Raw genomic sequence first — 16461 nt, 5'->3', positions numbered from 1 at the left:
CTGTGTCCCCTGTAGCTGTGCCCTCAGTAGTTGTGCCCCCAGTACTGTGTCCCCTGTAGCTGTGCCCTCAGTAGTTGTGCCCCCAGTACTGTGCCCCCTGTAGCTGTGCCCTCAGTAGTTGTATCCCCAGTATTGTGCTCCCTGTAGTTGTGCCCCCAGTACTGTGCCCCCTGTAGCTGTGCCCTCAGTAGTTGTGCCCCCGTAGCTGTGCTCTCAGTAGTTGTGCCCCTAGTACTGTGCCCCCTGTAGCTGTGCCCTCAGTAGTTGTGCCCCCAGTACTGTGTCACCTGTAACTGTGCCCTCAGTAGTTGTGGCCCCAATACTGTGCCCCCTGTAGCTGTACTGCTTACCAAAATAAATAACTAAATATCACCATCCCCGATCCTACTTCCCGACTGCTGCTGCCCGCCATCTCCGGCCGCCGGCACCACTCCTCTGATCTATGGGAGAGACATCATGACGTCTCTCCCATGGCACCGCATAGACACTAGAGGTCAATTATGACCTCTAGCATCTATGGCCGCTCCCACAATGATGTGCGGTGCACGATGACGCACCAGTAGCGGATCTTGCCATGGCATCAGCGATCTCAGGACAGCGGCGCCCCAGGCAAAAATCCTGCTTGCCTGTGGCAAGATCCGCTACTGGCCACAAAGTATTGATCCTTCCATAATGGAGCATTGGTCTGAGTATCAGAAGGATCTTTTTACAATGATATTTCACAATATGATTTACAAAAAAAAAAAAAATTCTTTAGGGTCTATTGGTATATAAATTAATTATACCACAACAATGGGACAATAGATATTAGCCTCTAAAATACATGGCTACAAGTTCATTGTTCAAAAGTGACAGATAACAATTACAGGAAAATACTAGGTGAAGACATTTCAATCTGATCGGAATGATGGAGTATAGTCATGTGGAGATTCAAGTTAGAAGAAAAACGCCTTAGAGAATTTGTTGTTGCATTACTTATTCACTGTGGATCTCCTCTGGGACACTACCATACAAGGTGGAATACAGGTGCGGCTATACATTCACAGACACGGACGACCGTATGATCCAGACATTCAAGCCGCATGAAGACTATACAGGAAGCCCTGGAGGCGGAGCCCCTTTTGTGTCTGCTGCAGGGAGTAACAGAACTGATGGTAGCTACAGGGAGTTCCTTCTCCCACCACACTTCATAGAGAAAAGGGGGAGTACCGTTTGAAGCAGCTCTCAGTAAGCATATTGGAAGTGGTATATATCCACCTGCATTAATGACATTACATTTCTAACTGTGTCACAGTAGCTGCAAGTTACATTCTACTTACCTCGTTCCTGAAAGTGGGGAGAAGAAAAAGTGCTTGCATTTTTATATCTTATAAAACCAGCCAATCTGAGGATATTTGCTCTTTTGAGCTAGACTGACTCAGGTGTGCACTTATACACGTTTTTCAAAACAAATGTATTGTATGTATTAATAACAAATAAAAATGTGTATATTTTATACATTATAAATTGAAATGATTTTAGTATCATTTAAGCCATAGCGGTACAATTTCCATTAGCGCAGCTCTATCTTTTATATTCTGGATAGTGTCAGGGATAGCACCTACTGTGACAAAGCACCTTATACACTATAATGTCAGGCTTAGTAGAGCATGAGACACTTATGTTTTTAAAACGGCCATTTAACCTGACAAAGTTGCAAGGTTTCCCACAAGGGGGAGTGATTTTGCTTTAAAAGGGGAGAGACCCTATTACCATTGTATTGGATACTGAATGCTGGACTATAAAATAAAGATAAGCATTGACAATGGGATAAGGAAATCTTTAGCAGGTAAATAATCTCTAACATTAGACATCCCATACAGTAGTCCAGCAGGTGTTATGAATCAGAATTATGGAAGTGTGACAGAATTTTCTCATGAATTGGCATTTGAAATACCCTGATATACAGTACCACTGACAAGAACTTTTGATATAGAGAAGTGGAACAGATTAAGAAATAAATTAAGGAAAAGTCTGATGAGTGGAAGGCAAATACATTATGGCTAGAAGCATCTAGTTACAGTATGTCCCCCCTCCAACCTATGTAGATGCCTTATTCTAGCAAAGTTTCATAGGACCTGGTGCAACTGTAGCTAAGATGTATGAGGACACATCTTCATAATGACTTTTGGACTACATATGAAAATCTCACTGATGCAAATCTACAGTATATGAGACCCTACAAGCTGGAAATGAGGAAGGAAGGTATTTTAAAAATGTTGGTGACTAATCAATTAGCTGAATTTGTTACTCTCTTACACACCCCAGAGGTTCATATAAAAATTAGGGACACACCAGTCTGATGCGCAATTATCAGCTTTTAATCCAGTCCCCATGCATCTACCCTTTCTTTTGTTGTACAGTATGTTATAAACCTCCTTAGTAATTCAGATGAGAATTGATTTCTGTAATAGGATGCTGATAAAAAAGGAGAAATAATATTGATGACTGAATACAATATGTAAGCTGAATTATTAATATAATGATAAGTGGGGCATCTCCAATACCTCTAATGACCCCACTGACCTTATCATTTGAACCATACAGACTGATATACATGCAATCATAACTTTAAATTTTATATTGCTGAGTTGGGCAACTGCATGGACACACTTGAACACAAAGTTGCTGAAATCTGCACGTTCCAATCTAGCTGTGGATCGGAACTAGCAGATTTCAGCAAGTTTTGATCGCACATATCTCAGTCTGTATGGTGCGAATGATAAGGGTAGTGAGATCATTAGAGGTATAGGAGTAAATGTATGAAGCAGTGATAAGAGTGCAGAAGTTAGGCAGTGGAGAAGTTGCCCATGGCAACCAATCAGCTGTTCTGTATAATTTTATAGTATGCAAATTATAAATGTTACTTCAATGCTGATTGGTTGCCATGGGCAACTTCTTCACTGGCTCACTTCTCAACCCTTATCACTGCTTTATACATTTACCCCATGGTCTGCTCTGAGATGGTTGCACTAAAGGAGCAGATGGAGGAACTCAAAAACAGGTCCAGATGCAACAACATGCAAATCAGGAACATTATGAAAACCATTAACACGGATGCCCTTTCCAAATATCTGGATGCACCACAAGAGGACCCACACCTGGATGATGCCCACAATATGCTCTACCTAAAGTTTCTGGCAGATGAGCCACCTCATGATGGTTTTTGAAAGCATTGGGTACAACCAGTGAGTTCTGCATTGAAGAGAAAAACTTCTCCTTAACATTGTAGTAGTGAAAGCTACAAGGTTAAGGAGAAGTTGTTATCTTCAATACAGAACTTGCTGGTTCTACCCTATGCTGGCAGAACGTCCAGATCTGTCAAGATGTGTCTCCTTCAATGCTTCGGAAATGCAGATAATTACAGTAATCAGCATCCGTAAGGCCCCCTGCAATCACAAGATCCACTAAAGGTGGAGCAGGGTACCATCCCCAATATTGACTGTCTCTTGAGTCTGTTGCAGCCTCACTTTTGACCCGCACATACTGTACCTGTCTTGCGATAATGTTGTTGGAAATGTCTGCATGTTTTCCCTCCCTTCATTTTCCACGTTCCCCCTTTTCTCCTACAGGCCTCCAATGCTCCAGAACCTTGTCCCCTGCTAACAATGGGTATCCTCCGGGCACACAATTTATGGGCTTCCTCATGTTTTGTCATCTCTGTGGTCACTCCCCGGCTTGGCACCCTCACTGGTTTTTAAGTAACTTTAGTAAGATATGACTGTGTGACACTCTAGCACAGTAAGTAAAGGTCATTTGGTAATGTGTGCTATGTGCAGACTCTATCCAACAATCATTATTTGTGTTGATTAGGCCATTAGCACATTATGGACATTTATTTTAGTATGCATCTTGTTTAATGTTTTTTTAATACATCTACCTTTTGAACATACTGAATGATTACATTAGTTTTTCAGCTGCTGAACCACTGCATTTGGTACCTCCGAAAAGGATTTGCAGGCCTATGTATCCTAAGTGTTTTGTTACATAACATTCATTTAGTTTTCATTTTGACATATTAAAGCCAGCAACCATTACAAAAAAACAAGTATGCCACAACCATATCAGTGATTATTTTGTACACTCATACTTTAAACACACTGATATATAAAGTAAAAAAAAAAACCCTTTTCTAAAAATTAATGCATATATTTTGGTGTTTTCCATAATTTATTGGAGCCCCTAGTGAATGCACCTGTCATCAAGCATGGATATGTTTACCACATGCATTGTTTGGAGGCCTAAATTGCTAGAAACCGTATTTTTTAATAGTACAACTATATATCCAGTTTTTTATATTCCTTTTCAGGTTCTTCTCGTGTTTTGTCACTGCCATCTCCCCCCCCCCCACACACACACACACACACACACACACATGCCACCAGCGCCTCTGGTACAGCCACCACTAGTGACGCTGGTGGCATATTCAGATGACAGGGAGGTTACTCCTGTTGAGCTGCATGTTCCCATGCCACAGCAGCTACAACTACCACTGGCCACCCCACAGTTGGCCGTGTCAAGTGGGAATGAGCTAGCATCCTCCCTCTTTATGTTTCATTAACAACAGATCTCCGTTATGACATGTCAGAATGAAAAGATGGACACCATGGTGCGCCACTTCAGGAGGCCCAACAGCAAAAGTTTGGTGGCTCTGGGGACCTGCATCTGCATGGCAAACAGTATTAACATGCAGTTGCAGGAGCTTACAGCAGCCATAAGTGATCAAACACAGGCCACCCGCTTTTGTTGTCCTACAAAGGAATCTGGTGGCTCAAATGGCTGTTAGGGAGGCTGCCACCACCTCAACAGGCAACTTTCAAGCCACCAGAACCCAAATGGCAAAACACCAGTAATTCCTTCAAGGTGTAGTGTCTATACCTGAGGGGGGGCACCTAAAGGACCAGGGAAGGGAAGAGGCACTTAAACCTCACAATACTCATGTTACCTTTATGTTTTTTATTTAATTTGGTTTATTTGATTGATTGTAACTAAGTTGTTTAGAAAACAGGTAACAAACAAAATTGTGTATGTCTTTTTATTGTTAGTTATATGTGGGAAAAAATTGCGATATAACTTGAAATTTTTTTTTTTTAAATGAAGATTTATGTATACAATTTAGAGGGTAGATTAATGTAAACATTTTTTTTAAACCTTACATATAGGTACACTATTTAGGGGTTATATTATAGGTAAAGGGGGTTTGTATAATGAGTTTTTACACTTACATTTAGGTACACTATTTAGAAGTTATATTATAGGTAATGGGGGTTTGTGTAAGTACACTATTTTTAGCGGTTAAATTATTTTAAATGGGTTTTTAAAGTTAGATATATATTTAGAAATGTATATTTATTGTAAATGTGCTTTAATAATGTATTTTAAAAATGTTTCCCAAAGGGTCACATATAACTCACTTATCTGAACCCAGGACCTGATTCAGCTTCAGGTGCAGTTTTGCTAATATAGCAAACTGCAACTGGCTAGAATTGCATGCAGGTGGCTGCCCAGCACAGGGCAAGACAGACCAGCATGCTAATGGCCACCAGCGATGCGATCGCAATTGAACTGCGGCTGCATCACTGACCACGCAAAACATGTGTAGCCCCCTACATGCGCAGCCTGGCTGTGAAGGCAGGCGCACTGCCACCATGTTTTGGTTTGCAGCGGCCAAGTGTGACATTACGTGACCTCCCCGAAAAAAGCCTGGACCTGCCTTCATTCCCATCGCCACACTCAGGCAACGCCGCATTGCCGCCCCCAACCGCCCCGTGAATGCCCCACAAATGTCTCAATCAGGCAAAGGTGTTTGCATCACTGTAATGCAAACGCACTTTCTGGCCCATACATGCCCAGAACAGGGCCTGTGCATGACTAGAAAAGTGGGAAAATAGTGGATGCGAACCATGAATCCTCTGGTCTATTTTTTGCGATTTTTTTAGATAGTCACATCTGAATGCAAGTTTAAACTGTGTGAGTTGAGAAACATGCAAGTTTGCAAGTTCTCTGACCCTATCACATTGGTCGCTGGAATCCTGCCATCTAGCAATGTCACCAGCCAGAATACCAGAGCTACAGGACTATCCCCACTCATGGGTACCCGCAAGGGGACTCTTTGCGTTCACCATGCTGCAGGCATACTGGCGGCCAGGGTGCCGCTGTCGGTATATTGACAGCCGGCATCCCAGCCGCCGGTAAATCTTACTGAATCCGAAATATCTAGGTGTATTACAATTACAATATCTAGGTATATTACACCATGGGTTAAAGTGGGGTGGAAATGAGTTCCATCACTTTTAATGGTAATTTCCACCTCCTACACAGTCTGCAAAGTAATTCAAACAGAAAAGCCTGCCCCACAAAGCACTTCAATAGATGATGCAGGCGGTGCTAGTGTCACTGAAGAACTGCAGCCACCTCCCCTTCCTCATGTCCTGATGGCTCCATGGTTCTCCTCCACCTGTGGGCCACCCCTCTTGGTACTCACACATGCTGTGTCTGTCGGATGGTGTTTATCCCCTCCTCAGGTCCCAGCATATGTGATGTCATGCCTCACCGCTGCTGAGGTGAACGATAGCCACAAAGAGGAGCAGGCTCTGTCCATACTGAAGACAAGATGAGAGGAGGCTGGAGGGACACAGAGAGGCAGGAAGGCTGCAGGAGGGAGACAGGGCATGGAACTGCTGGAGGGACACAGGCGGTGAGCTGGTGGAGTGACAAAGGCATAACTATGTATAAGGGACACTACTGCTGTGGGCATTATGTGTATAAGGCACTACTGTGGGCATTATGCATATAAGCAGCACTACTGTGAGCAGTAAATGTAAGGGCACAACTATTGTGAGCACTATGTGTAATGGGCACTACTACTGAGGGCATTATGTGTATAAGTGGCTCTACTACTGCGGGCATTATGTTTAAGGGGCACTACTACTGTAGGAATTGTTGTTTAATGGGTATTACTGTGGGCATTGTGTATAATGGGCAGTACTGGGTGGCATAACATGTATACGGGGTACCACTGTGTAGCGTAATGTGAATGAGGGGCACTACTAAGTGATGTAATGCCAATAAGGGGCACTACTATGTGGTTTAATATGAATCATGGGGACTATGTGCGGTGTAATGTGAATAAGATTGTGCTACTGTGTGGTGTCATTTGAATTGGGGGTACTATTGTGTGACCATGACCCTTTCTTGTGAGACCACTGTCCCTTTATAAAGTAAGGGAGGTAGGGCATAACATTATAATTTGTGGGGGGGGGGGAGAAACCCTAGCACTGGCCTGGCGCCGCCTAATAGGGGTGTAGAAGGCGGGGAAAATGAGTTCAGTCTCATCTCCAGGACCATTTTAAGCCCTCTCTTACACCATCTGTTTCTAGACTTTATACAGCAAATTTCGCTCTGATTATTCATAAATTAATACAAATAAATCAACAAGCAAGGAAAAGATTGATTCAACCTAAAACAAAAGGAGGCTTAGACCTCCTGGATATACTAATGTTCGAGATTAAACTTCCTGGGGGCATGACCTATAATATTCTTTTACATATAGAATTGAATCTAACCTGCATTTTATACCTTGTGTAACACCTTGAGGTAACCCACATATCCTAACAGGATGCAGTTAAAATGCCGGCTGTTGGGATCCTGGCGTTAAGGATACCGACGCCATAATGCCATCTGCCAGAATCCCGGTGCATCAGGGCTAGTCCCACTCATGGGTGTCCCCCTCCTCTTTTGTATTTCTGTACCCTATTTTGCTACTGAAAACTCAATAAAATTTCTATTAAAGAGAATATAATGGTAAAGATAACTTTAACACAGAATATTAAGTCTGCAGAAATGTTTTTTGGGTGTCTTGTATAAATATAACTGGAAATAAATACCAGCCGTTGGTGAATCATAAGACATATGATAGTTTATGGTACGAAACTATTGGAAGAGATAGAGAAGTCACCACTTATGGAATAGTTTTTATATTGTAGTCATAATCATGAGTTTGGGATACTGCCATGAGGTATATTGCTTATAGACTTTGGTTAGCATATGTTTTAGACAAGTCTGGTATATAAGGCTGATTACCTTTATGCTAATTAGATGCATATCTGGGTTTGCTTGCTCTGTATGGAAATGTTTAATAAATATTAAGAAGACTCCATTTTGTACTGTTACTCTTCCATAACATTTTAATGGAGGTCCCAACGAGATCAACCTACCATTGATATCAAATAAGAGTGGACAGAGATAAAGTGGACAGAGATAAAGTACCAGCCACTAAGCTCCTAACTGTCATGTTAAAGGCATTGGAGCAGATGTATTAAGCCTGGAGAAGTGATAAAGCAGTGATAATGCAGTGATAAGTGCAAGGTGATAATGCATGAGCCAATCAGCTCCAATATGTACATTTACAGTTAGAAGCTGATTGGCTGGTGCGTTATCACCTTGCATTTATCACTGCTTTATCACTTCTCCAGGCTTAATACATCTGCCCGTGTTTAAAAAAGACAGTTAGAAGCTGATTTTACCTTTCTCCAAGGCTTAGTACATAGACCCCCAAGTAAATTTTATTTTGGAACAAATAATGTTATAATGCAAGGGGAGCATGCAGGGTAAATACTGGTTACTATTGTATGTAGCTCACAAATGATGGACAGATTTATTTTTAAATAGCATTTTAAATTTAGGAAAACTCCCTCTGAAATCAAAATTTCTCTGAACATGCAGTGCAACATGCTTTTGACAAGGTGCAAAGTTACTGTTTTTAGCTGCTACTGCCATGGCTCATCCTTGTTGCAGGACCCAGCCATTGCTAGGAGACTGAAACACCATGTTACATTGGCTGCAGGGGTTGCTGGTCTAGGCGGTTGCCAGACAACTGGGACTCCACTGGCTGCTCTGTTTTGTAGACCTGGCTGTTGCCCAGTAACTGGGACTCCTGTGTATTTGTGCATCTATACAGCTACAATCTGTTTAATCATTAAGGGGGCTGGTCTGCCTGGCTTGATGCCATTGGTCTCTGCTCCTGATAAAAGGCAGCCAGCCCTGCACAGACTGCCAGTGATAGTTTCTGAATTTCTGAACTCTGTTTCAAGTGCCTGGTTCCTGTTCTTATGATCTTGATTGGAAGCCTTGTCAGCCAGTCCCTGAACATTCCCTTGCCTTGCCTAGCCCTGCCAAGTACCTAAAGTCTTCTCAGTTAAGTGACTCTGTGATGACGCCTTGTCCTTGCTGCTACAGTATCTACCCTGTGTTTATATACTTTAATTGTGGATCCCATAAGTGTCTGCTGGCATCCCTAGCTAATTACTCACTGCAAACCTCATATTGGACTGCTGTGTAAACTCTGCATACTTAGTGTTTTGGATTTCAACTGTGAGTTCCTGTGTTATACTTTATCACTCTGCTGCCTGAATAAAGTACTGAGTATGTCTTCATTATTGAGGACGTTCATTACCAACAGCAGTAGTTATTATGCTACATTCCTGTACTACATTCAATGATTGGTTTTGATCTGTGTATTCATCCGTCAGCTGCTTCTCACCTGTGCAAAAGTATTGTGCTTAACTCCAGACCTCACATTACTCTCTAATGATAAAATCCACATCCACAGTCTGCTTATCATTACGCTGAGAGATCCCTGCCACACAGCTCCAGTATACTGAACACTTCTAGTATTCCACAGTTAAGTCTCCTGTTAACAGTTTATGTACCATTCTGCATTTGCCTGCATTTACCACTCCAGATAATAATCTTGCAGTGTAAGCACCTACTGACGGACACTGTACTGGTGTGTATAGCAAACACTAATAAAAGAGCAGGTGGCTGTTATAGGCAGAAGACCCTATTGTAGGTTCTAGGGGTTTTTACACAATTGAGCTGGAGTTCCCTAACAGTTATTTGCTAATTTTTTAGAAGCACGCCTATGTGAGTAAAGCTGGATACACACCTGTAAAATCATCAGCCAGCTCTTTTGATTCTCAGCCCAAATATGAGATATCTTAATAGTGTATACCAGCTTTGGTAAAGTTTCATCTGAAGTAAACAGGTTGTATCTGAAGAATAGGTTTTAAGTGCAGTTTAATATTCAACAGATGCATAGGTACAATATGGGATTAAAACTGAATTGTGTAGTGTACGCACTTGTGACTGTTCTAGCCAATTGATCTACTGATACTCCTCCAGCAGTAGCACCCTCTTTTGTGTCTTTTAGGTAGATATTTTAGACAGATGGGGGTTGTAGATAGCAAGGTAGATTGTATAGATGTGTATGCGTGTAATGGTATTGTGATCAGGACTTCATAAAGTAAAAAAAATCGAAAGCAAAATCCCATTAAAAGTGTGATTGTACAGGTGTGTACCAAGCATAAAATGTTGCTCCAGACATGTTTCAAGATTTGTCATTTGAGTTTTAGACAGTTCTGGGTATATTTTGTAATTGGCATATTTATACAATGAGTCAAACCATGAGTAAGCTCTACTGTAATACACTGAAGAGATAGGTTTTATGTAAACGTTTGCATAAAATGCAATGTATGCATTTTAAGGAATATGCAGACTCTGTTTTTTTATGCAAACTGGATATTTGTAATGCAATTTATACCACTTTTGATATCAATTGTGTTTAATAATACATGAGCCCTAGTGAATATCAGTTTATTGGCTAATTACATGTAATTCTGTCTCAACGTAACCATATTAGAGATCAAACAACAACTAGGTTGCTTTTGCTAGTGTAATTCTAACTTTCTTGTTACTTTCCATTAGGAAAACACTAAATCAACAAAGCTTCAGATCACGGAGTGACAGATAAGGGCAGGCAACTTAACTAATGTAAATTGCAAAAACAGGAAGGTTATACATGGTGTAGCAGTTTGTACCGATGAATTGGTTCTCATCTACCTTTATTTGCCATGAGCAGCTTTAACTATCACTATGGGATATATTTCATAGCATCACTTCCATTGACCCTTTCAAGCAATTCAGGTTTGAGTATTCCTCACACAGAGGAGGTCTAATTAAATAGAATTGCACAGAGAGTTTAGTTTAACAGAGCATAAAATCTTTTCACTTGCAAAAGTGCTGACATTATTAACTAAAAATGTTGTTAACTCTTACAGGAAAATTTGAGCAGGGATAGTAAATATAGAACATTCTAAAATACATAATAGCAAGTAATAGATTCCTACACAAGGGATTTGTTTATCTAATAAGATAAAGTAAATGAAAATAAATAAATCAGCTGTGTCTACATTTTACTAATAGAAAAGAGAGACACCAGTGAATTGTTTATTAAGTGTTGTGTAAATGTTAAATAACCACACTAGCATACCCATTAAATATTTAATTAGTCCCTGGATAAATGTAGCAAACTAGAAATTTGGAGACTTGAAGTAACCTAGGTTGTGCTATATAACAATATGATATATGTTTCTGTTATTTACTATGCCTAATATTAGCATATGACAATGCATTATTTTTCTGTTTTCTCTTCAGATTGTTAACCTTCTGGACACAAGTACTAATATAAAAATTATTATATCCGCGCTGTGAATAATGTATGTGGAAAAGTAGCTCAATATTACATAGCATAAATTTACACATAATGAATGAGCGCTATATATAAGTTAAAAAATATTGCTAAATGCGACACATGTAAGGAAAAAATTAGGTTCATAAAAACAATGTTTGTAGCACCTTTTGGAAAATATGGTTGATCGCTGATTCCCTGCTTGCTCTGGCTCTCCCTACCTTAGATCTCAGAAGATTAGGTCCTGTAGACAAAGTCCGGTTTGCAGTCTGGGTCTGACTGGCGTGTCAGGTTCCCACTGCATGTGTTTCTGCTGCCGCATCCAGCGGCAGCAGTCCCCAGCTGATGACGTCACTCCGTCGGGCAGGAAGGAACTGTGCGGTCATGTGCTAGTGCTAGTGCTACTGATAGCGTTTCCATTCCAACAGCCTCCATTGTGTTTTGTGCGGCTAGCACACTTTATTAAGGATGGCTTATGCACTGAAGGTGGTGTATATTTATACTAAAAAAAAAAAAAATTCCAGACAGAAAGTTCTGGCCAGAAATGTTAAAATATGGTGGGAACCATGTGGTAAAAAGATTTCTTCAGGTTGACATTGATCCATTTTGAAAATTCAATAAAAGGATTTATATAAAGGTGTCACATTTTGCTCATGTGTATGTTAAATGAAATTATATATATACTAAAAAAGGTGTACATATTATTAGAAAGCACTGAACTCAAAATCTATATTCAATCCTTCTGGTTCCAAAGTTATCAATTCATAGATCCATCGGCTTTCATGTTTCAGCTGTGTTATTACATTTCCTCCCCTCCAATTTTTCCTGATCTTTTGGATGGCTGTAAATTGTAGTCCAGAAGGGTTTTTGTTGTGTACATGAAGGAAATGGTTTGAGACACTATGTATCGTTAGTCCTCTTCTTGTGTTATATATATGTTCCGCTATTCTATTAAATTTTCTGCTTTTTGTGCCCAATGTATTGGTATCCATATGGACACTGTAGCATATATAGCACTCCTGCTGTGTCACAAGTTATATGTTACTTAATTTGGTATTCCTTTCATGTTATATTTGATTTACATTTGCATATTGGTTTGAATAGTTAAAAGCTTCATACCACCATATTTTAACATTTCCGGCCAGAACTTCATGTCTGGACAATAAAGTTTTTTAGTATAAATATACACCACCTTCAGTGCATAAGCCATCCTTGATAAAGTGCGCAAGCCGCACGAAACGAGTTGGAGACCGTTGGAGTAGAAGCGCTATAAGTACGACCGCGCTGTTCCTTGCCACCCGCCGGAGTGATGTCATCATCTGGGGATCGCTACTGCTGGATGCGGTGGCAGCAACACGTGCAGCATAAACCTGACACGCCAGTCAGACCTGGACTCCACAACGGACTTTGTGTACAGGACCAAACCTTCTGAGATCTAAGGGAGGGAGAGCCAGGGCAAGCAAGGAATCAGTGATCAGCACAACAAACATTGTTTTTATTAACCTAATTTTTTCCTTACAGGTGCCACATTTAGCAATATTTTTTATTTTGTAACTATCATATAACACTCATTTGTTATCATACAAGGGGATGTAGTTACATTGCCACCAGTGGGGATCCCGGTGGTCAGGATACTCATGCCGGAATCCCGACCACTGTCAATGCCGGTAGCCAGAATCCTGGCTAACAGATACTATTCTCACTCATCTGTATGCTGACTGCTGGGATCCCGGACGCTGGCATCCCAGACCCAAAGCCTTACAAGTACTAATATATTAGTAAGCAATTAGCTACAACATTAATTAAGCATTTGTCCCACTGTAGGCCAATAAAAATCATTGTATTCATATGGAATATCCTTTCACCGGTCTCCAGAGAGAGCTGTGTACAGTACGTAAAGAAAGACTGTAGATGCTGTCAAGCCTCCACCCAAATCTTCACATGGTAATTACTCTTCTGGGGAATGCTTGGAACCAGCGGTGACTGCAGCCTCTGGGCTGCAGCGCCAACTACCTAGTGCAAGGAGAATGTGAGCACTACTCACATACATACAAACACATACATATGAAAATGTATGTAATATATGTGCTGGAAGTGTATCCGGGATTGTCAGCGGTGCTGTATATCACAGCCACCATGCAGAACCGAGGACTCAGTCAGCAAGCATTAGTATTTACTATCCTTCTATGCCTGGCCCCAGACTCTCATTGGCTAGTTTCACAGGAGTCTGGGGGTGGAATTATGAGAGTGAATCCTAAAGCCAAGGCCCAGGTTCTGCATGGCGGCTGTGATACACAGCGCCACTGCCGATCCCGGATACACTGCAAGCACATATATTACATACATCTTCACATGTATGTTTATATGTGCTTAGTGGCTGCTCCCCCTGCACTACAGTAGGTAGTCAACACTGCAGCCCAGAGACTGACCACAAACATCAGAGGAAGATTTGGTGGAACACCCATCCACCATATAGTTTGCCTTGTAACACTTAGGCAAATATTTTTAAACATGTTTGCTGTAGAAGCCACACTGGCTTATTTATTTTTACTAGAATTTAGCTAATTTTTGTTTTATAGAAAAATGAAGGCACTTTTAGAATATCTCACAAATTTACATAAATTAGAATAGAGCACAAACAAGTCAATACGTTAAAGGGTAATACAATAAAAGTTTACACATCACAAGTTGGTCTTGCTTTTTAAATGCTGGGAACTTTACAACATCAGGCACTCTCCAGGATCTCACCAATGCCTGCAAGTCACAGGCTATTACATTTTCCCATAGTCTCATTATACAGGGTGATTCGAAAGTCGCAGTACACCCTTTTGTATCAGAAACTGTGCAGACAATGTGAAAATTGACTTAGATTCAAGATGGCGCCCATGTTCGTTACATACCATAAAAGATAGCCCACCTCACCCATACCTTACTGGAGTATTCAGTTTTCCCATTTCCTGCACAGTTTTTGAAAAAAAAGGGTGTACTTGACTATTGAATCACCCTGTGTGAAAGAGGGAAGTGTGAGGGCTGCTGCTGCTGGATGAGTGAGTGAGTGTGCGCTGCTGGGGGGTGAAAAAGTGTGTGAGTGCTTCTGCTGCTGCAGGGTGAGAGTGAGTGAGAGTGTGCTGCTAGGGGAGAGAAAGTGTGTGAGGGCTGCTGCTGTTGGGTGAGTGTGCGCTGCTGCAGCCACAGCCTGCGTGAGAGAGGACTGCGAACTGTGGACGAAGTAGGTGCCGGAAGCCGGGTGCATGGCATCGAGTGAGAAGGAGGTGCAGATAGCTGGAGCAACTGCAAGGAGGAGTAGCGGTGACACAGGAGAGGGCCCACTCATATAAGTATTGATTATCTACTTTATTGTATATGTGATTGAATTGGCTATTTCTGCTGTGTTGTGAATATTGATTCTCTTCACAGCTAGGTCATAGTCAATATCGTATTGCATAGTTTTGTATTGTTTTGCATTGTTCTTCGGAAGGTAATAGGTAGTTAGAGTTTTCAAACAAATGGGAGGGACCGTGATTGAGAATCTCACTGAGTGCATGTCGTGCAAGATGTATGCTCACCTGGAGCAGCCGACCCAGTGCGAATACATATGCACGAGATGAGTGCAAATGGTTGCCCTGGAAGCCCAGGTAACTGATCTAGGGCAGACCGTTACGCGACTGAGGGAAATTCATAATCTCGAGCAAAGTTTATATATGACGGTGGAGGAGTTGCAGGGGAGGACACTGGTACACAAGGATAATCAGGTAGCCAGCTGGGTCACTGTTAGAAGTAAGAAAAAGAGGGGAAGGCATGACATCTCTGAACTATCAAACCCGAACAAATTTTCCCGATTGGATGATGATTTGGTGGATGATAGCGAGAAAATGATGGAGCCGGAGGAGACTGTACCCTCTAGCAACCGGAGGAGTGGTCCCTCTGGCTCAGATGGGATGAAACTAAGAGGCACCCAGGCAGATGGTAGTGGTAGGGGATAGGGCAATCTGCTACCGGGATCGTGATCGCCGTATGGTCTGTTGTCTCCCAGGTGTTTGGGTATGGCACATCGCGGACCGGGTATATAGATTGTTGGGAGGGGCTGGGAACGACCCAGAGGTCTTGGTGCATGTTGGCACCAACGACAAAGTTAGTGGAAGGTGGGATGTCCTTTTGAAAGATTATATGGACTTAGGCCAGAAGCTAAAAGAAAGGACATCTAAGGTAATATTCTCCAAAATATTACCAGTGCCACGTGCTAGTCCAGGTACGCAGAGGGAGATCAGGGAGGTAAATGTGTAGCTTAGAGACTGGTGTAGGAAGGAGGGGTTTGTGTTCCTGGAACACTGGGCGGATTTCTCAGTCAGGCGCCATCTATTTGTCGCACTAGATTGCACCTGAATGAGGAGGGGGCTGCGGTGCTGGGGGGAAGGATGGTTAGTAGTTTGGAGGGGCTTTTAAACTAGGAGCTTGGGGGGAGGGTTTAGCTAGAAACTATGGTTCATGCAGTGAGAATAGTAAGGATGGTGGTAGTGAGCTAAATGTGGGTGGAGAAGGGGGAGGGAAAGAGCAGCCGGCAAGAGCAAGGGTATTTACATGGGTTCTAAAAAGGGTATTAACAAAGGTATTACTAAAACATTAACTAACAACAATTATGTGTCATCATTACAGCTTATAGAAAATGATGTACGTAGCATAAGGGAAAATACTTATATCAGGGCGGAGAGTTTAGACAGAAACATTGGGTTGATCAAAGAGAAGAGTAAGGTGGGCAGTATTACGTATGGTGGGGGTGGAGAGGAGTGAGAAGGACAGTCAGAAAGAGTAACTCTAGGGAGGCACTAGTAAACCATGATAGGATACCTTTAAAAAAAATGAACAAGGGAACCACTAAACTAAAATGTATGCTTGTA

General features: G+C 41.7%; 1 long non-coding RNA gene across 1 annotated transcript in view; it reads right to left on the bottom strand.

The window, feature by feature from the left end:
* The window catches only part of LOC134911502 (uncharacterized), a 91389-nt gene that overhangs the window by 35171 nt on the left and 39757 nt on the right, over positions 1 to 16461 (bottom strand). The window lies entirely within an intron of this gene.

Source organism: Pseudophryne corroboree, chromosome 4, assembly GCF_028390025.1.
Source record: "Pseudophryne corroboree isolate aPseCor3 chromosome 4, aPseCor3.hap2, whole genome shotgun sequence".
Taxonomy (NCBI): domain Eukaryota; kingdom Metazoa; phylum Chordata; class Amphibia; order Anura; family Myobatrachidae; genus Pseudophryne; species Pseudophryne corroboree.
This window is presented reverse-complemented; position numbering and strand designations above follow the sequence as displayed.